Raw genomic sequence first — 25,279 nt, 5'->3', positions numbered from 1 at the left:
GTTAACTGTGTAGTCATTGGAAGCAGGTACTGTCACTGGACCTTTTGTTGTAGAAAAAGTAACAGAATCTATATCAAAAGTAACAGGAAGTAATTTCTTCAAAAAATCTTGTCCTAACAAAAAATCTGTACCAGTATCAAAATTGTACAACGTCACAAATACTTGAACATCATTCAAACAAATTGGAAAATCAGGAGCTATATGGTTAATCTCCATCAAGTCTTTTGTAATAGCCCTGAATTGTAATTTTGTAGGCTGCCAATAATATGCAGGAATGGCGCCAAATTTGCAGCAACTACTCATTGCTCCAGAATCAATCTGAGCATCTAGAGTGTATTCCTTAACTTTGGGCAATTTGATCTTAATTGGAATAATCACTCTATCTCCAATTCCCATAATACTTATCATATCAACATTTGTGGATTTTGAGGGAATCTCTTCTGAAACATTCTTCATCAACAAGCTTGTTAGCTTTGAATTACAATCATCATAATTACCAATAAGAATTTGAAGTTTAGATGATAATTGAATCATTTCTGTTCTTGTATGATGAATGGATGACTCTAGATCTGCAATTTTCTTTTTAAGAGTTGTGATTGTATCCATACCTGATCCTTGTGACTCATCTGTAATCATCAAAGGTTTGAACATTGAATCAAACTCTTTCTCACTGAATTCGTCAGCTCAGAATTTTTTTCTGGATCTTCTGGAAGAAGGTAGCTGAATTTCTAGGCTTTCAAGTTTCTCTGTTAACCTTCTCCTGGCTGTAAACTGTACTGGATCAAGATGTGCCAACTCATCTTTGACCTCTGCTATCTTTACCGGTACACTATCTGAAAAATGAAACATTTTTATGTCAGCAATAAATGTCTCATCAGAGTCAGTAGAATCAGAATCTAGTGCAAGTCTTTTTATATCTGGTAATTCATTTTCTTCTGATTCTGAGGAAGAACTGGATACTTCAAAATATTCTCCATCAGAATGGGATATGAGATCCCAATCTTTTGGATCATGTACTGAAGAAAATATATCCATGATCTTTATCTACTTCTTGTCTTTCTTTTCTCTGCAAGCATTAGCATAATGGCCTTCCTTTCCACAAATAAAACAAACAACTTTCTTTGAAGGCTTTGTCCTTTTCCTAAATACAACCCTTCTCCCCTTAAAACTTTTCTTAGAAGGATAATATTTCTTTTTAGGAAAATACTTGTCTATCTTGCAGGAACAATTTTGGTGCTTATTCTTGATATTCTCCCTCTTAGATTTAGAATGGCAACCAAAATCATAAGTTTCCTTGAAATTATTGCAGAGCTTAGTGCTAAAATGCATTTGCTTATGAAAATTCTTTTTAGCTTTTGCAGCAGCACACTCTTTCTGCAAAACTGAAACAATTAACTGTTGTATAGCAGCAAAAGATGAGTTCTCAATCTTGATCTTATGTTCATCAATATACTGATTAATCAGATCTGGAATTTTCCCCGGCATAGAAGCTATATAATACCTCAAATATGCAACATTATGAGGATCATTTTCTTGATACAATAATTTCTGCATAATGTAGAAATATTCTTGCAAATAACCTATATTACATAACCTTTGAGATAAAAACAACTGAGAATGGTGAGCTGAATCTTCTGGTACAATCCCTACAAACTCATGTGTTAATGCATCAAACAAAGCTTTTAAGGGATCATCTTCATTTTCAACGATTTGGTTCATCTCTTTATCTGATAACTTATCCCACCATTGCTTAAGAATACCAGTAAAAGACCAAATAATCTGAGTAACAATATCTGACCATTCTGCCTTAGTTTCTGCTTTTCTCTGTAAAGCCCAAGCATGTACATTATGTAACACAGTAATGACTTCATCATAGCTCAAACAATCAATATTAACAAGCAGAGTATCGCCAAATCCTTTGGTGGCAGGATTTTCCATTTTTAATGGAATATTCTGCAACTTCTCAGCATATTTGCTAAATGGGCTTAGTGCAGATGCTTCATGGGCAATGGTTTCTTCATTATTTTTTCTTCCTTTATGAATATTAGAAAAAGTTTCGCCTCTTTCCCTCTTAGAACTTGGTTCACCTTGTGCTTGTTCACCAGGGGTTCTTGGAGTAGAAGTGACTCCAGACAGGGCAAAATTTGAGGAAATTGTGGAGCAGATGATCGGCCATTTTCTATAAGACTAACATAATTCTTAGGGAGTCTTAGGCTTTCAAGAGAAGGGAAACCTTTTAACCTTTCTTTCATCAATTCTGTTTTTTCTGTGGCTAAGTTTATTCCTTTCTATATTCTTTCAAACTTAGTTGCATCTAAATTTTCTATTCCTTTGAAAAGAATACCTTTTAACCCTTCATGAGATTCAGAAGTAAACCTTAATTTTGAACTGGACACATCTACTTCTCTATAATGTGGAGGAGAAGCAAGAGTAGGAAGAGCATCTCTTAGATGATCTAGAGATCTAGAAATAATACCCATGTTTGACTGAATATCATTAACCTCTATGTATGCTCATTCTGTGTTCCCAATACTTCATTATAACCAGTATGCAGTTTCTTAATATGTTCCTTTATTTCTAACACATATCTGGCTATATCATCCATGTTTTGCAACATACAAACAATCTGATAGTTTGTATAATTATGCATCTTTTCTGAATCACTTTGATCTGAATCTATAATATTCTTCATTTGCAACCATTGTAAATCTGCTTTCATTGTTCCATTTCTAAATGTTCTCCTAACATTTCCAGGTTCTAGATGCCGTTCATTTATCTTTGTAGATAACTCTTGTTGGGCTCTAGGAAGATTAAAACTCTTTATGTCAGGGATGAAGACTTGTTTATCATTTTTAGGAGAATGTTGTTCTTCAGTTTGGAAACTGGATGATGGAATGCAGAACTGACCATCATCAATTTTATGGGACTGAGATCTTTTAAAACTTTTCTTGGAAGTAAGATTTCTTGGAACAATAGACTGAGATGATGATGATGGTAGGATATCTCCATCTCTTCCCGGCGAAATCGGAGATCTAGCTAAAGAAAACAGTTGTCGACGAAGAGATGGTGTAGTAAACTTAAGACCAGTGGATCCATCAGGATGTTGGATAAGTGATAGTTGATGTGGCTCGTTAGAGGATTTTCACTGGGGATATTTCTAAGAAAAAGGTGTGTAGGAACTATTCCATTCATCAGGAAGGGTACACTCAAAAAATCCTATCTGTAAACGGGGTGTATTACCAGGGCCAACAACTACACCTTCTTTCAAAGCTCTTTGACACAATTTTGTATTTAATGGAGGCATTGAAGTAGATACAAAACGCAAACATATTGAAGAATGAAGCTGAGCTACTAAACCCTGAGGGGCTACATCAAAGCCATGGAATTGTATGTATGCATTTAGGAACTCATTGATGTATGGATCTGTTAAGGCTACTTGATATCTAGGAATGACTGAAGACCAGACAGGACCACTATTTAATGGAGTCTGAAATCCACCCAAAAGTGCATCATGAAAATTATTCATTCGAGTATCTAAGACGCGGGTCAAACAGGAGTATTCAATCATGGTCTTACTAGAGGATTTATGCCAAACTGAATCATTCCAATATGAATATAATTATAGCCATGTTCCAAACCCCATTCAATATCTTCTTTCTTTATCAACGGAACTTGATACACAGACTGACCAATAGAAATAGGGATATCCACTAAAGTACATCGGAATAATTGAGCAGCTCTAAATTGGAAAGAAGGAACCTTATATAGTTTATCAACTTCTATCTCTGGCAATTTCCAATTAGGCTGAGGTTCAAATTCTTGAATGAGCACTTTCTCATCATACAACTTATCATTACTAGATCTATATTTATTCAAAAAAGACCATCTTTTTTGTCTAGCAATTTTATTGTCATTGGGCTTCTGAAGAACAAATTCATTCATAGAACCAGCCATTAAGATTAGATATAAGTATGCACTTGAACAGAGGAATAAAGCTTCTATGCACCAGGAAAGCAAAAACCGGTAGTCCTTCGCCTCAACGCTCTACCAGCGCCTTACCGTCCACTTCAAACTAGAGAGGTTGTAGTTGCGCGCGCATGTTCGGTTGAGGAGAAGTAACCTACCTCAGATCTGCTATGTAGAAGTCTTCGAATTTAATCAGAAGTAAGTTCGAATACACCAAATCTTTCTATCATTGTCTGCTCGTCTTAATTATTAAGTCTCTGTTTATCGATCACCCCTATTTCTGGTATCAAAGCCACACCCCGTTCCTTGGACACGATACATTCTATAGACAGAGTCTGAAGTTAGCCAGGTAGCCTTCGAAAAGCATTTGTTTTACGAGTGCTGTGTAGATAAAAGTTGCTTCAGTCAATCTCTGAAATAGATTGTAAGAGTTCAACATGGTCAATTTCTTAAGATCCTTTTCAAACATTGACAGACAATCTGTATCTAAAGTAGACAGTAGATCACTAGAATCTGACAGTGTAGAACATGAAAAGGTAGAAGACCCAGAAAGTTGGAACCCGCCTGTGTTAAGTTCTAAAGAAGTTTATCCAGCCCTGTCATTGTTCAGATTGTCCAAAAGGGCCTTCCTCAAAGAAGTAGAATTAAAAATAAAAATATCAGGCCCATCTGTTCAAATTGTCGGTCTCAACTTGTTTTCTGATGTTGAAATTAAAAAATTCTGAAAATATGTGGTTGAAAAGAGATTCTTCTATTTACATTTTGGAGGAATTAGAATTGGATTAGCTCCACTATTCCGTCATGGCCTCAACACTCCTTGTAAAGCAGAAGTTTTCGACACCAGACATAACATATATGATCATGCCCAAATTGGAACAATATTGGGAAATTTATCCTCGGGATGTCAATATGGTACTATCTATCCAGATTATGCCATTAGTCTGTCTGATATTCACTTGAAAGATTGTTGGAAAACTTTGATTGGAGTACAAGGCCTAGAAATGGTTCAAGACAGTGAATATTTATCAGTGATAGTCCAAACCTCTTTTCAATTAACAAATACAGTGCATCCTAAATTAACAAAGCTAGTTTTAAAATATTGTGTTACTGTAGGAATAAGCAATGCACAAGTAGAAGGTGTTCATTATGACAAAGAAGCTTTGCCTAATGACTGGTATATCCAATATAAATCTCTGGCGTCTACAGATAGTTCGAATAGTTCCATCAAAAGAATGTCTGTATCAGATGGTTGTGTTAGAATTATCCCAAATAGACCAAAAATACCACGACCCATAGTTAAGCCAGAAAAACATGTGTTACTAGCAGTCTCAGAAAATGAACAACCTCTTGTTAGTGGAAGAAAATCTTTTTATCGTCATATCCCTTTACCAGATGAAGCCAGTGCTTCCACCAGTACCCCGCTGTCTACAAACCAGTTGTACATACCAAAAGAAAAACCTTTCTTTGTTGTAAATAAAATGTTTAGAACATATGTCAATACTACTCCGCCTGTAGAGGAATTCCAGTTTGCAAATCGTAGATTTGTAAAAGGAGGAAAATGGCCGCCTAAAACAAAGTTCAGTACTTCTTCGTCCAATACTAGACAGCCAGCAACAAGAGCTGACTGTGCTCCATTACTAGAACAAAATTCACAGAATCCAAATGATATGGACCAAGTATACCAGATAGGAAACTATCTAACCACTTGGTGTGCTCACGCTGAAGATGTTCTAGATGACTTAGGTAAACAAGCTGATCTGATAAATGCTAATCTAAAATTTCTCTATGATGAGCAGCAATCAGAAAAGCTAGAAAAGGAAGAAAGAAGAAGGAGACAGAAGAAGGAGGCAAAAGAAATTCCTAAGTTTCACATAGATATGAGTGCACCCAATTATTGGGATCAAGAAGAAGAAGAAGAATCAAAGGAAGCAGTAACTACAACCAGTGTAGAAGAATCCACTTCTAAGAACACTAGAAAGTTAACTAGTGAAAGAGAAACATATAAAACAAAGAAACCCTTTGTTTCAAAAAAGGAAGTGATGACCCTCGAACAAGCTACCTCTAAATTCCCTTCTTTCATCTTGCCATCCATAAATAATCCGAATAAGGCTCATATCCTGAAAGAAGTCAATAAGTATCCATGTGTTGAAGAAGATATGTATGCTGCTAACACAAGTGGCTATATCTTAGATTTGGATAATTCTTCAAATCCTAGAGAATCAATCCGGATTTGGATAGGTGCTTTGTATCAGATGCAGGTCACAACAAAATTGGATAATGTATCCATTATGGTCCTAGCAGAAAAACGCATGACTGGTATAGTCTATGATTGGTGGATAGAACCCTCAGAGGAAGAGAGAAGAGTCGTTATGGAAGCCGGACTGTCCACATTAGAATTATTGTTGAAGACACAGTTCGTGCCAGAACCAGTTGATGAGAAAAAGCAATTGATAACAGATCTTAGTCAAATGGAATTAAAAGATTTGAAATATTTTGACCAATTGAGTAAAGATTTCATGGCTAAGGTTTTTAAAGCTAATATCTCAAATGATGTGGCTCAAAAAAATTCTTTTTTGTCAAAATTACCAGGCAACCTAGGAGACCTCATTATGAAAGATCTAGATGTACAAAACAAAAGACTAGATCAAGTTTATTGGGTTGACCTTCTTTTCAGAATTACAGAGAAAGTTAAATACTTATGCTGGCAAAAGAAGGCGCATGACATCACACCCAGTTCAGATGTCTGCAAAATAATGCTGCCATGGACACCATTCAAAAAGAAGAAGAAAACAAAAAGGTATGGTAGATTTAGACCCAAGAGAGTCTCAAACCCGAGAAATCCGTTCCACAAGTATAAATTTTTGAAGAAAAGATCAAGACCAAGAAACAATAATTGTTGTTTCATTTGTAAAAAGGAAGTACATTTCGCATGAAAGTCCCTGCAAAAATCATCAAGTAAGCTTAAAGCTTGTATAGATATAGAAGAGTTTCAAGATGATTGGTCCATAGTAGAATCAGAAGATGATATTTCAGATGTATATATTTTGACTGAAATATCAGATGCAGAAGAAGAAGAAAAATGTGTTCAGAAGATGAATTTCTGTTTTTCCTGTTTAGAGGATGAGTTTTCAGAAGACCTCCACTACAGTAAAGAAGAATAAAGTGACAGTGAAGTCACTAGCGAAACAACATATGTTTCAAAGGATGAATCAGAAAGCTCATGGTCAGAACAGTTAGAAAACAAAGGTAAGCAAACTATGTTACCTTTCCCAGAAGTAAATGCTTTTTGTCCATTTCAAAAAAGAACCACAACCTCTACCAGTCTACCAAAACCAGAGATTACTAAGACAGAAGAACATACTTTGTTAAAAAATATAGTCAAGACTAATAGCCTTATTTATATCCCGGTTCAAGTTCAAGTTAAAAATGAATGGATATATGTTGATGCATTCATAGATACCGGTGGATCAAATAATTTGGCTAGACCATCTTTGTTTAAATCACTCTGGAAACCCTTGCAAAATATACTGGTTTCTAAAACCATAGGAGGATCTGTGAGTTTAACTCATTATGTAGATAATATTTCATTAAAAGTTGGGGGGAGTATAGTTAAGATCTCTGTAATACAACATTTTGATCCCTCAGCTAGTTTAATGTTGGGAACGCCATTCTTAAATTTTTTGCTTCCAGTAACGATCAGCGAAGACAAGTTGATTATAAACCTGAAAAAGAAAGCTATTGCTGTACCCAAACTATTTATTGCAAATTCAGAAGCAAGACATGAAAATAGCCAGAAAAGGGTGGGAGCCAAAAATCCAATTAAGGATTCTGACAACTGGCAAGAAGTTCTACAGATTTATGAATCAAGAGCAAAATTCAAAGCAAAACAAATGGCATGCATAGATCCCAATTGGTCTACAGCACAAATTGATATCCACAAAAGACTTCTAAAAAGCTGCTCAGAAAATCCCCAACAGTTTTGGGAAGCAGAAAGTCCAATGCAAGAAATTGTAACCTTGCATGATAACGGAGTCAAGGGGAAGCTGATTCCCTGCACTCCCTCAGATGAGCAAGAAATAAAAAGACAAATTAAAGAATTGCTACAAATGCAGCTCATCGAGCCAAGTGAGTCTCATTACGCTTGTTCAACGTTTCTGGTAAGAAATCATTCCGAGATAGTTAGGGGTAAACCTAGAATGGTGATAAATTACAAACCCCTCAATGCAATCACTCAGAGTTTTAATTATCCATTGCCAAGGCCAGAAACCATAATGCAGAAGATACAACACAGCAAGGTATTCAGCAAATTTGATATGAAGTCTGGATATTATCAAATTCAAATACAGAAAGAAGACAGGCATAAAACTGCTTTTATTTGTCCAGCCAGATTTTACCAATGGAAAGTTGTTCCATTTGGTTTGAAAAACGCCCCTGCATTCTTCCAAAGAAGAATGGATTTCATTTTTGCCAAATATGATTTTATTGTCACATATATTGATGACATTCTCATTCATAGTCCAGATGTAAAAACCCATTTAGAGCATTTAGAAATTTTTCTAAAAGAAGTTCAACAGCATGGCATAGTTTTATCAGAAAGGAAAATGATGTTGTTTCAAGACAATATAGATTTTCTGGGAATTAATGTAGTCAATGGTGCAATTCAAATGCAACCACATGTATTAACTAAATTGACACAGTTTCCAGATGAATTGAAAGATAAAAAAACAATTCAAAGATTCTTAGGAGTCTTGAATTACATTCACAAGTACATCCCAAATTTGACAAAAAAAAAACAGCCCCAATCAGGAAATATCTCAAAGAGGGATGGTCACCAGAAGCAACAGCAACAGTTAAACAATTGAAAGCAGAATGTCAGCAATTGCCAAAGCTTTAGCCACCAGGTGACGATCTGCTCATTCTCCAAACTGATGCTTCTTTAAATTTTTGGGCTGTTGTTCTTCTTGAACGAAGGGAGAAAGGTGAAGAAAAACTTTGTGCCTATCCATCGGGTGAATTCACACCCAGCCAAAAGAATTATTTCATAGCAGAAAAAGAAACATTGGCTATATTGAATGGGATACAAGGGAGGTAAAGGTCCACAGGACGACAGTTTTTATACATTTGTTGATAGATTCAAGCTACTTGAAGGACATGCAAGCCACCTTGCAGAAGAAATCAAAAAAGTTGTGGGAATGAGACTAAGAAGAAACACTTGGATCCGAAAATGCCAAGCATGGCAATCCAAGAATGTAGGTATGTCTTTAGGCCTAGACGCTGAATTGGTAAAGGTATATCCTTTTCCTAATATGAAGATAAAAATATTTTTCAAAAGTCTCTCAGATCTATGGTCTAGCGAATATACTGAACAAATGGTATGGACCCTCAATGTTTTGAATTTTTATCAACTTATTGGAGGGGTTGGATTTTCTCTCAGCATTTTCATAGGAGCAAAAATTTTAGATCTTGAAGAAATTCCTATAAAGCCTGAATTAGAAAAATATATTCTATCTTTAAAAATCCCAGACATTTTTGAAGAATTGGAAGCCTCCTTTCTGCAAAGGATTGATGAGAATTATGCAGCAAACGACACTTTTCCTCAATATGAGATATTTGAAGGATTTGTTGACTGGGAGATAAAAGATGGTTTCTGTAGAAAAAAGCCAACCACTAGAATATCTCAGTGCATTCAAAGGACGCTGCAATATCTCAGAACCTTCTCATCCCCTTGGGATTATCACAGTCTCAGGTTAAGAGAAAGTATTGACCCTAATCCTTTTGCACAGGTTTTTAGTCATGAGAGGATCGGAGAAATCGAAACCAGCAATAATGAAGAAATGATTAAGCAGCATGCTGGTTGGTTCAATGAGTTTGGAAATCTAAAGCTGACAGAAAAAATACAGATTCTACAAAAGATGGATGATTTACAAGGAGAACCCAAGGCATTAAAATTTATGATTAATCAAAAGGCTTTGGTAACTATCAGTGTTATTTCACCTAATTGGAATAACAATGTAATCCATATCATTAGTCTGATGATTTCAAAAAGAATTTGTACATCAATGATTTTCGAGTTAAGTTGGCAACACAAATATTTTATGAGTAATAATTGTAGAGAATGGGTTCAACATGCAATTGAGAGTTCCACTAATATGTTTCAAATTTTTAAATGGGAACTCTTAAACGGCATCGAATTAGCAGTACAAAGGTCACCCACAGTCTGAAATGTCTTTAAAGATTCTTTTCTAGATATCGAGATCAACGCTTTATCTTTCCTGAACAAGTGGGAAAAGCAAGAGACTATGTATACACCTCAGCAACAGGGTCTCCATCGAATAAAGACAAATACAGAAAAGGGAGAATCATCAAGAGCAGCATCAAGAAGGACAATAATTTTAGATGAAGACGCCAAAGGAAAAGCAACAAAATATACTTTACAGGACGAGCTGACAGATGCCCAGGACCCAGCAGATATCGATGAAGAATACTCTAATCTGATGGAACGTCACTACCAAAAGATGCTTGATGAGCACAGACCAGCACGTGACTCTTCCGATGAATTTGATCCTGATAATGACTATGATTCAGATAGGAGTCCTATAGGACCATGGTAGGATAGGATAGAATCTTTTGTACCAGAAAAGTTGAGTAGACACCATCGGTGAAAATTATGCCGAAAGGACCCTCAATTATTTCTGTTTTGTCATTTTATTTTAGAACAGTAGAGTTAGAAAGTCTATAAAAGAGAAGATCTGCAGAAGTTCAAGATCATCGCTTGACAGAGAACTCTGAGATCTCTTATTGTAATAAGCCTTATGTATTCTGCTTGTTTTTATTAATATCGAAGCCTACTGGGCTGCCTGTCTGAGGACAGTTTCTGTAATCCAAAAGAACTTGGAACTGTAAGGCGAAGGCGTTTGAAGACCCGTGGAGAGAGGTCATAGTTGCACGCACATGTTCGGTTGAGGAGAAGTAACCTACCTCAGATATGTTGTGTAGAAGTCTTCGAATTTAATCAGAAGTAAGTTCGAATACACCAAATCTTTCTATCGTTGTCTGCTTGTCTCAATTATTAAGTCTCTGTTTATCGATCACCCCTATTTCCTTTCGGCATAATTTTCGCCGATGGTGTCTACTCAACTTTTCTGGTACAAAAGATTCTATCCTATCCTACCATGGTCCTATAGGACTCCTATCTGAATCATAGTCATTATCAGGATCAAATTCATCAGAAGAGTCATGTGCTGGTCTGTACTCGTCGAGCATCTTTTGGTAGTGACGTTCCATCAGCTTAGAGTATTCTTCATTGATATCTGTTGGGTCCTGGGCCTTTGTCAAATCGTCCTGTAAAGTAGATTCTGTTGCTTTTCCTTTCGCGTCTTCATCTAAAATTATTGTCCTTCTTGATGCTTCTCTTGATGATTCTCCCTTTTCCGTATTTGTCTTTATTCGGTGGAGACCCTGTTGCTGAGGTGTATACATAGTCTCTTGCTTTTCCCACTTGTTCAGGAAAGATAAAGCGTTGATCTTGATATCTAGAAAATAATCTTTAAAGACATTTCGGACTGTGGGTGACCTCTGTACTGCCAATTCGATGTCGTTTAAGAGTTCCATTTAAAAACTTGAAACATATTAGTGGAACTCTCAATTGCATGTTGAACCCATTCTCTACAATTATTACTCATAAAATCTTTGTGTTGCCAGCGTAACTCGAAAATCATTGATGTACAGATTCTTTTTGAAATCATCAGAGTAATGATATGGATTACATTGTTATTCCAATTAGGTGAAATAACACTGATAGTTACCAAAGCCTTTTGATTAATCATAAATTTTAATGCCTTGGGTTCTCCTTGTAAATCATCCATCTTTTGTAGAATCTGTATTTTTTCTGTCAGATTTCCAAACTCATTGAACCAACCAGCATGATGCTTATCACTTCTTCATTATTGCTAATTTTGATTTCTCCGATCCTCTCATGACTAAAAACCTGTGCAAAAGGACTAGAGTCAATACTTTCTCTTAACCTAAGACTGTGATAATCCCAAGGGGATGAGAAGGTTCTGAGATATTGCAACATCCTTTGAATGCACTGAGATATCCTAGTGGTTGGCTTTTTTCTGCAGAAACCATCTTTTATCTCCCAGTCAGAAAATCCTTCAAAGATTTCATATTGAGGAAAAGTGTCGATTTCTGCATAATTCTCATCAATCCTTTGTAGAAAGGAGGCTTCCAATTCTTCAAAATGTTTGGGATTTTTAAAGATAGAATATATTTTTCTAATTCAGGCTTTATAGGAATTTCTTCAAGATCTAAAATTTTTGCTCCTGTGAAAATGCTGAGAGCAAAATCAACCCCTCCAATAAGTTGATAAAAATTCAAAACCTTGAGGGTCCATACCATTTGTTCAGTGTATTCGCTAGACCATAGATCTGAGAGACTTCTGAAAAATAATTTTATCTTCATATTAGGCAAAGGATATACCTTTACCAATTCAGCGTCTAAGCCTAAAGACATACCTACATTCTTGGATTGCCATGCTTGGCATTTTCGGATCCAATTGTTTCTTCTCAGTTTCATTCCCACAACTTTTTCGATTTCTTCTACAAGGTGGCTTGCATGTCCTTCAAGTACCCTTAATCCGTCAACAAATGTATAAAAACTGTCATCCTGTGGACCTTTACCTGAGATAGTAAAACAAGAACCTGGACAAGTCTTGAATGCTTTATTCATGTCCCTGGTTAATGAATCTGTCAAAAAATTTGAATTACCTGGGATCCACTCAACTTCAAAATCAAACTGTTGGAACCAGATCTGCCATGCAAGAATTCTTCCTTTTGCAATCTGTCTTGATATTTTGGCAGATAAGAAATATTTAAAATTCTTGGAGTCTGTTCGTATTAAAAATTTCACAGGAGTAAGATATAACTCAAACCTTTGTATCCCATTGAATATAGCCAATGTTTCTTTTTCTGCTATGAAATAATTCTTTTAGCTGGGTGTGAATTCACCTGATGCATAGGCACAAAGTTTTTCTTCACCTTTCTCACTTCGTTCAAGAAGAACGGCAGCCCAAAAATTTAAAGAAGCATCAATTTGGAGAATGAGCAGACCATCACCTGGTGGCTGGAGCTTTGGCAATTGCTGACATTCTGCTTTCAATTGTTTAACTGTTGTTGTTGCTTCTGGTGACCATCCCCCTTTGAGATGTTTCCTGATTGGGGTTGTTTTCTCTGTCAAATTTGGGATGTACTTGTGAATATAATTCAGGACTCCTAAGAATCTTTGAATTGTTTTTGTATCTTTCAATTCATTTGGAAACTGTGTCAATTTAGTTAATACATGTAATTGCATTTGAATTGCACCATTGACTACATTAATTCCCAGAAAATCTATACTGTCTTGAAACAACGTCATTTTCCTTTCTGATAAAATTATGCCATGCTGCTGAACTTCTTTTAGAAAAATTTCTAAATTCTCTAAATGGGTTTTTACATCTGGACTATGAATGAGAATGTCATCAATATATGTGACAATAAAATCATATTTGGCAAAAATTAAATCCATTCTTCTTTGGAAGAATGCAGGGGCATTTTTCAAACCGAATGGAACAACTTTCCATTGGTAAAATCTGGCTAGACAAATAAAAGCAATTTTATGCCTGTCTTCTTTCTGTATTTGAATTTGATAATATCCAGACTTCATATCAAATTTGCCGAATACCTTGCTGTGCTATATCTTTTGCATTATGGTTTCTGGCCCTCGCAATGGATAATTAAAACTCTGAGTGATTTCATTGAGGGGTTTGTAATTTATGACCATTCTAGGTTTACCCCTAATTATCTCGGAATGATTTCTTACCAGAAATGATGAACAAGCGTAATGAGACTCACTTGGCTCGATGAGTTGCATTTGTAGCAATTCTTTAATTTGTCTTTTTATTTCTTGCTCATTTGAGGGAGTGCAGGGAATCAGCTTCCCCTCGACTCTATTATCATGCAAGGTTACAATTCTTGCATTGGACTTTCTGCTTCCCAAAACTGTTGGGGATTTTCCGAGCAACTTTTTAGAAGTCTTTTGTGGATATCAATTTGTGCTATAGACCAATTGGGATCTATGCATGCCATTTTTTTTGCTTTGGATTATGCTCTTGATTCATAAATCTGCAGAACTTCTTGCCAGTCGTCAAAATCCTTAATTGGCTTTTTGGCTCCCACCCTTTTCTAGCTATTTTCATGTCTTTCTTTTGAATTTGCAATAAACAGTTTGGGTACAGCAATAGCTTTCTTTTTCAGGTTTATAATCAACTTGTCTTGGCTGATCATTACTGGAAGCACAGAATTTCAGAATGGCATTCCCAACATTAAACTAGCCGAGGGATCAAAATGTTGTATTGCAGAGATCTTAACTATACTCCCCCCAACTTTTAATGGAATATTATCTACATAATGAGTTAAACTCACAGATCCTCCTATGGTTTCAGAAACCAGTATATTTTGCAAGGGTTTCCAGAGTGATTTAAACAAAGATGGTCTAGCCAAATTATTTGATCCACCGATATCTATGAATGCATCAACAGATATCCATTCATTTTTAACTTGAACTTGAACCGGGATATAAATAAGGCTATTAGTCTTCACTATTTTTTTTAACAAAGTATGTTCTTATGTCTTAGTAATCTCTGGTTTTGGTAGACTGGTAGAGGCTGTGGTTCTTTTCTGAAATGGAAAAAAAACATTTACTTCTGGAAAAAGTAACAGAGTTTGCTTACCTTTGTTTTTTGACTGTTCTAACCGTGAGCTTTCTGATTCATCCTCTGAAACATCTGTTGTTTCGCTAGTGACTTCACTGTCACTTTCTTCTTCTTCACTGTAGTGGAGGTCTTCTGAAAACTCATCCTCTGAACAGGAAAAACAGAAATTCATCTTCTCAACACATTTTTCTTCTTCTTCTGAATATGATATTTCAGTGAAAATATATACATCTGAAATATTATCTTCTGATTCTACTATGGACAAATCATCTTGAAACTCTTCTATATCTATACAAGCTTTAAGCTTACTTGATGAATTTTGCAGGCACTTTCGTGCGAAATGTCCTTCCTTTTTACAAATGAAACAACAATTATTGTTTCTTGGTCTTGATCTTTTCTTCAAAAATTTATACTTGTAGAACGACTTTCTCGGGTTTGAGACTCTCTTGGGTTTAAATCTACCATACCTTTTTGTTTTCTTCTTCTTTTTGAATGGTGTCCATGGTAGCATTATTTTTCAGACATCTGAACTGGGTGTGATGTCATGCGCCTTCTTTTGCCAGCGTAAGTATTTAATTTTCTCTGGAATTCTGAAAAGAAGGTCAACCCAATAAACTTGATCTAGTCGTTTGTTTTGTACATCTAGATCTTTCATAATGAGGTCTCCTAGGTTGCTTGGTAATTTTGACAAAAAAGAAATTTTTTGAGCCACATCATTTGAGAGATTAGCTTTAAAAACCTTAGCCATGAAATCTTTACTGAATTGGTCAAAATATTTCAAATCTTTTAATTCCATTCGACTAAGATCTGTTATCAATTGCTTTTTCTCATCAACTGGTTCTGGCACGAACTGTGTCTTTAGCAATAATTCTAATGTGGACAGTCCGGCTTCCATAACGGCTCTTCTCTCTTCTTCTGATGGTCCCATCCACCAATCATAGACTATACCAGTCATGCGTTTTTCTGCTAGGACCATAATGGATACATTATCCAATTTTGTTGTGACTTGCATCTGATACAAAGCACCTATCCAAATCCGGATTGATTCTCCAGGATTTGAAGAATTATCTAAATCTAAGATATAGCCACTTGTGTTACCAGCATACAGATCTTCTTCAACATGTGGATACTTATTGACTTCTTTCAGGATATGAGCCTTATTCTGATTATCTATGGATGGCAAGATGAAAGAAGGGAATTTAGAGGTAGCTTGTTTGAGGGTCATCACTTCCTTCTTTGAAACAAAGGGTTTATCTGTTTTATATGTTTCTCTTTCACTACTTAACTTTCTAGTGTTCTTAGAAGTGGATTCTTCTGCACTGGTTGTAGTTACTACTTCCTTTGATTCTTATTCTTCTTCTTGATCCCAATAATTGGGTGCACTCATATCTTTGTGAAACTTAGGAATTTCTTTTTCCTTCTTCTTCTGTCTCCTTCTTCTTCTTTCTTCCTTTTCTAGCTTTTCTGATTGTTGCTCATCATAGAGCAATTTCAGATTAGCATTTATCTGATCAGCTTGTTTACCTAAGTCATCTATAACATCTTCAGCGTGAGCACACCAATTGGTTAGATAGTTTCCTATCTGGTATACTTGGTCCATATCATTTGGATTCCATGAATTTTGTTCTAGTAATGGAGCACAATCGGCTCTTGTTGTTGGCTGTCTAGTAGTGGGCGAAGAAGTACTAAACTTTGTTTTAGGCGGCAATTTTCCTCCTTTTACAAATCTACGATTTGCAAACTGGAATTCCTCTACAGGCGGAGTAGTATTGACATATGTTCTAAAAATTTTATTTACAGCAAAGAAAGGTTTTTCTTCTGGTATGTACAACTGGTTTGTAGACAGCGGGGTACTGGTGGAAGAACTAGCTTCATCTGGTAAAGGGATATGACGATAAAAAGATTTTCTTCCACTGGCAATAGGTTGTTCATTTTTTGAGACTGCTGGTAACACATGTTTTTCTGGCTTAACTATGGGTCGTGGTATTTTTGGTCTATTTGGGATAATTCTAACACAACCATCTAATACAAACATTATTTTGATGGAACTATTCGAACTATCTGTAGACGCCAGAGATTTATATTGGATATACCAGTCATTAGGCAAAGCTTCTTTGTCATAATGAACACCTTCTACTTGTGCATTGCTTATTCCTACAGCAACACAATCTTTTAAAACTAGTTGTCTTAATTTAGGATGCACTGTATTTGTTAATTGAAAAGTGGTTTGGACTATCACTGATAAATATTCACTGTCCTAAACCATTTTTAGGCCTTGTACTCCAATCAAAGTTTTCCAACAATCTTTCAAGTGAATATCAGACAAAGTAATGGCATAATCTGGATAGATAGTACCATATTGACATCCCGAGGATAAATTTCCCAATATTGCTCCAATTCGGGCATGATCATATATGTTATATCTGGTGTCGAAAACTTCTACTATACAAGGAGTGTTGAGGCCATGACGGAATAGTGGAGCTAATCCAATTCTAATTCCTCTGAAATGTAAATAGAAGAATCTCTTTTCAGCCACATATTTTCGGAATTTTTTAATTTCATCATCAGAAAACAAGTTGAGACCGAAAATTTGAACAGATGGGCCTGATATTTTTATTTTTAATTCTACTTCTTTGAGGAATGCCCTTTTGGACAATCTGAACAATGGCGGGACTGGATAAACTTCTTTAGAACTTAACACAGGCGGGTTCCAGCTTTCTGGGTCTTCTACCTTTTCATGTTCCACATTGTCAAATTCTAGAGATCTATTGTCTACTTCAGATACAGATCATCTCTCAATGTTTGAAAAGGATCTTAAGAAATTGGCCATGTTGAACTCTAACAATCTATTTCAGAGATTGACTGAAGCAGCTTTTATCTACACAGCACTCGTAAAACAAATGTTTTTCAAAGGCTACTTGGCTAACTTCATACTCTGTCTATAGAACATTTCGTGTCCAAGGAACGGGGCGTAGCTCTGATACCAGAAATAGGGGTGATCGATAAACAGAGACTTAATAATTAAGACGAGCAGACAACGATAGAAAGCTTTGGTGTATTTGAACTTACTTCTGATTAAATTCGAAGACTTCTACACAGCAGATCTGAGGTAGGTTACTTCTCCTCAACCGAACATGCGCGCGCAACTACGACCTCTCTCCACGGGTCTTCAAACGCCTTCGCCTTACAGTTCCAAGTTCTTTTCAATTACAGAAACTATCCTCAGACAGGCGGCCTAGTAGGCTTCGATATTAATAAAAACAAGAAGAATACATAAGGCTTATTACAATAAGAGATCTCAGAGTTCTTTGTCAAGTGATGATCTTGAACTTCTGCAGTTTAATTAAACATCTAGAAAGAAATCACCAATATATAGCCAGGTAAAACAAAAAAATCCAAGAAATAATTGACAAAGTTCTTCAAAAGGTAGAATTTACCAGAGACCAATTATTAGATGGAATAAAGACTCTTGGATCAAATGACTCGCATATTGCTAAAACCATTGATGTTTTAGAAAAAGGGATTGATGATAATTCCAAATGGATTGACAAAGTACATTCAGCAGCAGATAAGACTCGGGATATGGTGACTAGCTTAAAAAATTCACTGGAAGTAGTAAAGAAACAAGTTTGGGTTGTTTCTACTTCTATTGAAAGTTTAAAAAAGAAAAACACTCATGATCCTACCTTTAAAGCTATTACTTATTTCTCAGATCCTAAAGATCAATTTCCATTTCATATTACTCCTACTACTCTCCAATCCAAAATCAAGAGTCCTGATGACATTGTTTTCCCTAAACCAGAAACTACTTTCGCTTATGCTCCTATGGCTAATCCTAGTATGTTTTCCAATCTAAACTCCTCAAGCTCTAAGCATAAACTGACAATTTCTGAATGGTTGAAATCGGGAGACCATCCTGATAAGCCCTCTAGTTCCGATACAACACTCAATAAGTTTGAAGCAGCTCCTTCTGCTCCTCCTACTCTAGAGGATCTAGAATTCATATAAATAAGCACTCCTCATGATAAAGCAAGTTTTCAAATACCGACCGACATTCCTGATCTAATTTCATTTTCTGATCCAGAAGAACCCCAAGGTACAAATGTACATAAAGTTACTGATAGAAGCTCTTGGAATTCTTCTTGGTCACCTGCTCCTGATAAGCGTGATGTTATGAAATCAAAATATCATAAATATTGGTCTGCTTCTTCCACATATTCATGGAATATTGATAATTGTTCTGAAGCAGAAATTCTATCTACACTGAGTTCCATGTTGGTCTGCTATCGCACTTATTTAGCAAATGATATTTCTCCAATAAATGCAACTAGAAAGATAATCAGTGGATTCGAAGGACTCCTTGATTCCTGGCTCAAGGCAGAAATTCATTATGATCCTGCACTCATTCCCTCATGGGAAGCTTCTGTGATAATGAACCCAGACAACATGACCTATATGGATCCACAGACTACTCTACCTATGAATAACATGATTGGTTGTCTAATGCATGGCATTCTTGTTAATTTTTGTGGTTACCCCCAAATTAGTAATGAACTTGCTGCAGTCACTCTCACATCAATGAAGCTTAATAATATGCAGCATTTTGATGAATACTTTATGGAATATCTCCATCGTCTGCATACTCTTTCCTCAGATATGATATTGGACCCCAAATGGAAATAAATCTCCATTGCTTCTTTACCAACTTGGGTAACCACTGCCATTTTGAATAAGCTTCCTGGAAAACTTGGTGCCTACAAGTTTGTTGTCATCTGACAAGCTATTAAAGTTGTCAATGTTGAACTCTACTCTCAAATGAAAGTTGCTCAAGCTGCAACCAGCACCACTAAACCACATGGCTATTAACAATTATGTAAACAATGGCATTTACATGGACCTAAAAGTTTGGGGGGATATGCTAGTCGCCGCCCTCAAAAAAAAGCTTACTCTAAACAAACTTTTAGATCCTCAGGCAACAAAAGAGTCATCCATAGAAAGCCACCCCGAGAATACAAAAGAACACGCCAGTTCCATCAGAAGCCAACAAAGAAGCAAATATATTGCTTCCATTGCAATGAAAAAGGACATATTTCTCCAAATTGTCCTAAATTAAAGAAAGACAAACAACAATCTGGTAAGAAGAAACAGTTCAAGTATAAGAATAAATCTGGCAAGGTAAATACTATTGATCTCCCTTCTAGCTGTGAAGAATTCACAGCTCCGGAAAATTATTATGGTCTAAATGACCAGATATATGTTGTTTATGAAGATGAAGAAGAAGAAGATTCTAAAGTTGAATATTCTGAAGATCCACACTGCAACGAATGTTTTCAAGAACTCTATAAATGCAGTGATCCTGATATTTGCAAATGTAATGCAGTGAGAATGTTCAAACCATCAAGAAATGAAAGCTTAGATCAAGATGAGCTTTCTAAAAATTATTTTACACAGATGGTTAATATTGTTCATCCAAAGCTCAAAGAAATGTGTAAAGGATTGTTGATGCCTCATCTCCAACAAACTAAGCCACAACAATATCGTGGACAACGAAGACCACACGTAACTCATCAACATAGCTATATTCCTTATGCAGCTTTATTTTCTGTAGATGGTCTAACAAGACAATTTCGGCAACAAACAATTGAAGATGATCTTCCCCAAACACTTCCTGCAATAAGCCAAGCTATCAAAAATCTCATAAGAGAAGTCAGAGAAAATAGAAGGCTATGTATCGAAGCACATCAGGTGCATAGTATACATCCTTTACATGCACAACCCACATACGGAGAATCTTCACAAACCCATCCAACAAATAATTGGATAAGACATGATCCTCCATTATATCAAACAGAAAAGAAAGAACCTGAAAGACAACCTGACCCATATCATGATCCAATGAAGTGTCCTTTTAGACCAGAAGACTTTGAGCTTCCAGATGAAGACTTTGAAGATCCCAGATCTGGATTAGGAATGAATGCAATGAATGAAGATGTGATGTACTGCATAAAAATTAAAATCAAAATTTGTTCAATCTATAGAATGGTGGAAGGTTCTCATTGATACGGGTTCAAGATTGAATATAATAAGTGGCACTGTAATTCCTTACCCCCAAAGGCAAAAGACAAAATGTCCTACAGTGGTCACAGCAAGCGGAGAAATTAAGACAACAGAAGAAGCTATAATAGACGTCTTTGTTTCTCAATCTGAAGGAATTCAAGTTCATGCTCCACTAGTAACAGAGCTTGACTGTGCTATGTACTTAGGAACTCATTTCCTGATCAACTTCAAAAGACATGGGAGCACTTATGACGAAAGATCCCAGAAATGGGGATATTACCTTTTCTTCAAAGGTACAGAATATTTTTTATCCTTTTATCAATTCTAATTCTCCTAGTAGATTGATCAGAATTGACAGGTTGCAAAATACCTTGGCAAAAATGGAAAAGAAAAAGGAAATGCTAAAGATTGGTGAAAATCTTCTGAAAGGCAAATTTGAAAAAGAAATTGGCGAGATCTCCCAGAAATTAAAACTCTGTTGTTCTAAAGATCCAAATGCCTTTTGGCACATCCACAAACATGAAGTAGAATTGCCTCTGAAAAAGGAATTCCATGGAAAACTCAAAAGATCAAAAGCAATACCGATGAATTCTGAACAACTCAAGTATTGTAAAGAAGAAATAAAATCCTTACTACAAAAAGGTTTGATCAGAAAATCCCATAGCCCTATTGCTTGCTTTGGATTTTATGTCAATAAACACTCAGAAATTATCAGAGGAAAACCAAGGTTGGTAGTAAATTATAAGCCTCTGAATAATATTCTTGATTATGATGCATATCCCTTGCCTAAGCCTTCAGTGCTTCTTTCCCAGATATCACAGTCAAAAATCTTTTCTAAGTTTGATCTAAAATCTGGATTCTGGCAAGTAGGGATAAAAGAAGAAGACAAGTGGAAAACAACTTTTTCAGTTCCAGAAGGACATTTTGAATGGAATATTATGCCCTTTGGACTGGTAAACGCTCCATCTGCCTTCCAGAGGATTATGGATGAAACTTTTGAAGGTATGGATAGTTTCTTGAAGAAATATATTGATGATGTCTTAATCCATTTAGTAGATATTCCTTCCCATATAAAATATCTCAATATATTTCATAATAGAGTCAGAGAGAAGCCCACGGGGCTTTGGATTGACGGTGAATGGGTGTACTGTTAAGACACTCCTTGCGATAGGTCACTGGTTCAAATCCCCCGTGGGTACTTAGGTTAGTCTTAACTAGAAAAAAAAAAAAAATAGAGTCAGAGAGAAAGGTATAGTTGTATCAAAATCAAAGATGAAGTTATTTCAAACTATGATAGATTTCCTTGGATATGTGATTCAATATGGATCATATTATATTATGCAGCATAGTCTTGACTTCATAGATAAATTCCCAGACAAAATCACTGATAAAACTCAGTTACAAAGATTCTTGGGTAGCTTAAATTATATATCTAAATTTGTCACACATTGCACCCAAGACAAGATTTTATTGAATAAAAGACTACAAAAAGAACCAATTCCCTGGACCGAGGAATTAACAGAGGCAGTGAGAAGAATTAAAGGGAAAATCAGAAATATTTCTCCTTTAAGTACAATCAATGAAGAATGGCCCAAAACCATAATTACAGATGCCAGTGATATCGGATGGGGTGCAATCCTCTGCCAACATGATCCCAATCAAAAGAAAATAGAATATGAAATCTACCAGTATGCCTCTGGAATCTGGTCAGCTACACAAAAGAATTGGTCTAGTCTAAAGAAAGAAATTTGCGCCGTCTGTCTTGGGATTGCTAAATTCAAAGATTTTGTGATCTACAAACATTTTACAGTCAAAACAGATTGCCATGCTCTTAAGTTCGCCATCCATAAATATGATTTTGAAGATGCAGCAATGGTAAGATGGATCATGACACTAGCCCAGTACCGTTTTGATGTAGAATTCATTTCTGGAATTAAAAATTCTTTTGCAGATCTTCTCAGCCGAGAATTTTTACAAGTAAATGATGTAAATAACCTGAAATGTAATGTCATAAGGAGATTAGAAAATGAAATCCACATTGAATGTGTTGATGGTTCTTATTCTCTGGATCCTCAAAGATCTCTAATGGATTATCAAACACTCTAGTTTCCTATGAAAGAAACTAAGTACCGACACGGGACTGGACAACATTATTTTTCATGGGATGATCAACTGCAAAGAAATGATGAAGCTTTTGAAGCTTTAAGTTTCCTTCAAGATATGGGAAATCTTGATTTTACTTTACACAAAGATGCAAAAGAAAATCTCATCTGTTCTGAGATCTACATTGACCGTTTCTCGCTGTCAGCTAATCTCCAAAATAATGAGAGTCATGAACGCCAAGAGAAAGCTTGGTATATAGGTATGCAATTTGAAAATAAAACCAACTCTTTTTTCTACAATGTGCAGTTTTCCTTCCGGTTTCATGGAATGCAAGTAGCACAAATTGAAGAACAAGACCCCACACCTGATTGGTTTAAAGAATGGTGGGACATTTATGGTATCAGTCCATTATGTTTTTACTCGTACTCTCTCCGATTATTACAAATCCTCGGATTCACTGAACCACGTGCTCATCAGTCAAGAATCCTATACAAAAGAATTTTGGATATCAATTGTATTACCAATCACCAAATGCTCGCAGCACTCCGCGCCAATGGAGCTTTTCACTGGTTTATCCCTCGAAGTCTTTTCTTCCAAAGATTCGGAGGAAATATGGGTGGCTCTTCACAAGATTACGAGTCGTTTCATGCCATGTCAGATCCAAACCTCAATCCTTTCGGTTCACTGCTTTTTCAAGATGAAGTACCCGAATATGTTGAGTTATCAATTTGGGAATGTGAGGAAGAAATTTACTCTCAATTTTTTAATAATGACACCTTGTCTAGATTCAGAGGGCCTCATTATTCTCAAGCCCAGCAAGAACATTTTGTCATTTTGTAAATAGTCTTTATGTCTGACATTGGTGGCAGACAAGTCTTTCGTAAGGTTCCCTACAAAAGAATCTCTTACAGTGTAAGCGATCCCACATGTACAGTTGAATAAAGGGATAAGGATAAGCATAAGACAATAGTTGCTAGGATTTACACCATCTGTCATTTAAGTACTTTGATTGAATCACTGTGCGGATGTCCTTTGGGTTACCCGAAAGAAGGATTCTTTTATTTTCATGTACTACCAAAAGCAATATTCTCTCATATATTATCTCGATATTAAAGGATAGAGATAGAAGGGAATATAAAAAAACCCCAAACTTTTGAGAAAGGGCATTCAGGTTTTTGGGAGAAAAGAGCTTTCTGCTTTGTAATACTTGAGATTTGAAGTTCATCAATAAAGATTCCTCAGTTTCTGTAAATCTATGTCTCCTTTGTAGATTGTTTTGTTTTCTATTCTCGAACTTGTATGAGATTTGATAAGGTCGAAGATAGTCCATGGAGAAGGACGCAAGAAGTAGACCGTTGGGCCAGATTTCGTGTTTCGACACGAGGATAGATATTTAGAAGAATTGCCAGATATTGGAACGATTAAGCAGACCTGGTATTTATTATGAACCAATTCTCTTGTTGACATATGTGCTTAAGTAATCGCTTTTCAACAAATGCATGATGCTAGATTGTGCAGTAGAGATGCTTCGGCTTTCTCTCTGTGATTAAAGTATCAGTCACGTATTCTGTATTTTTTGCTTTGTAGTTTTGCAGTTAAACGCGCACTTGTAGAAAAAAGAGTTAGTTTTATTTTCAAATTGCATCCTTGTATACCAATATTTCTCTTGGCGTTCATGACTCTCATTATTTTGGAGATTAGCTGGCAGCAAGAAACAGTCAATGTAGATCTCACAACAGACGAGATTTCCTTCTGCATATTTGTGTAAAGTAAAATCAAGATTTCCCATATCTTGAAGGAAACTTAAAGCTTCAAAAGCTTTATCATTTCTTTGCAGTTGATCATCCCATGAAAAATAATGTTGTCCAGTCCCGTGTCGGTACTTAGTTTCTTTCATAGGAAACCACACTGTTTGATAATCCATTAGAGATTTTTGAGGATCCAGAGAATAAGAACCATTAGCACATTCAATGTGGATTTCATTTTCTAATTTCCTTATGACATTACACCTGAGGTTATTTACATCATTTTCCTGTAAAAATTCTCGCCTAAGAAGATTTGCGAAAGAATTTGTAATTCGAGAAATGAATTTTACATCAAAACGGTACTAGGCCAGTGTCCTGATCCATCTTACCATAGCTGCATGTTCAAAATCACATTTATGGATGGCGAACTTAAGACCCTGGCAATCTGTTTGGACTGTAAAATGCTTGTAGATCACAAAATCTTTGAATTTAGCAATCCCAAGACAGACGGCTCAAAGTTCTTTCTTTAGACTAGACCAATTTTTTTGTGCAGCTAACCAGATTCCATAGGCATATTGGCAGATTTCATATTCTATTTTCTTTTGATTGGGATCATGTTGGCAGAGGATTGCACCCCATCTGATATCATTGGCATCTG

This window comes from Pinus tabuliformis, chromosome 6 (assembly GCF_031772625.1).
Source record: "Pinus tabuliformis cultivar Carrire ecotype Pingquan chromosome 6, CPIR1, whole genome shotgun sequence".
Lineage (NCBI taxonomy): Eukaryota > Viridiplantae > Streptophyta > Pinopsida > Pinales > Pinaceae > Pinus > Pinus tabuliformis.
Note: the sequence above shows the minus strand (reverse complement) of the source record.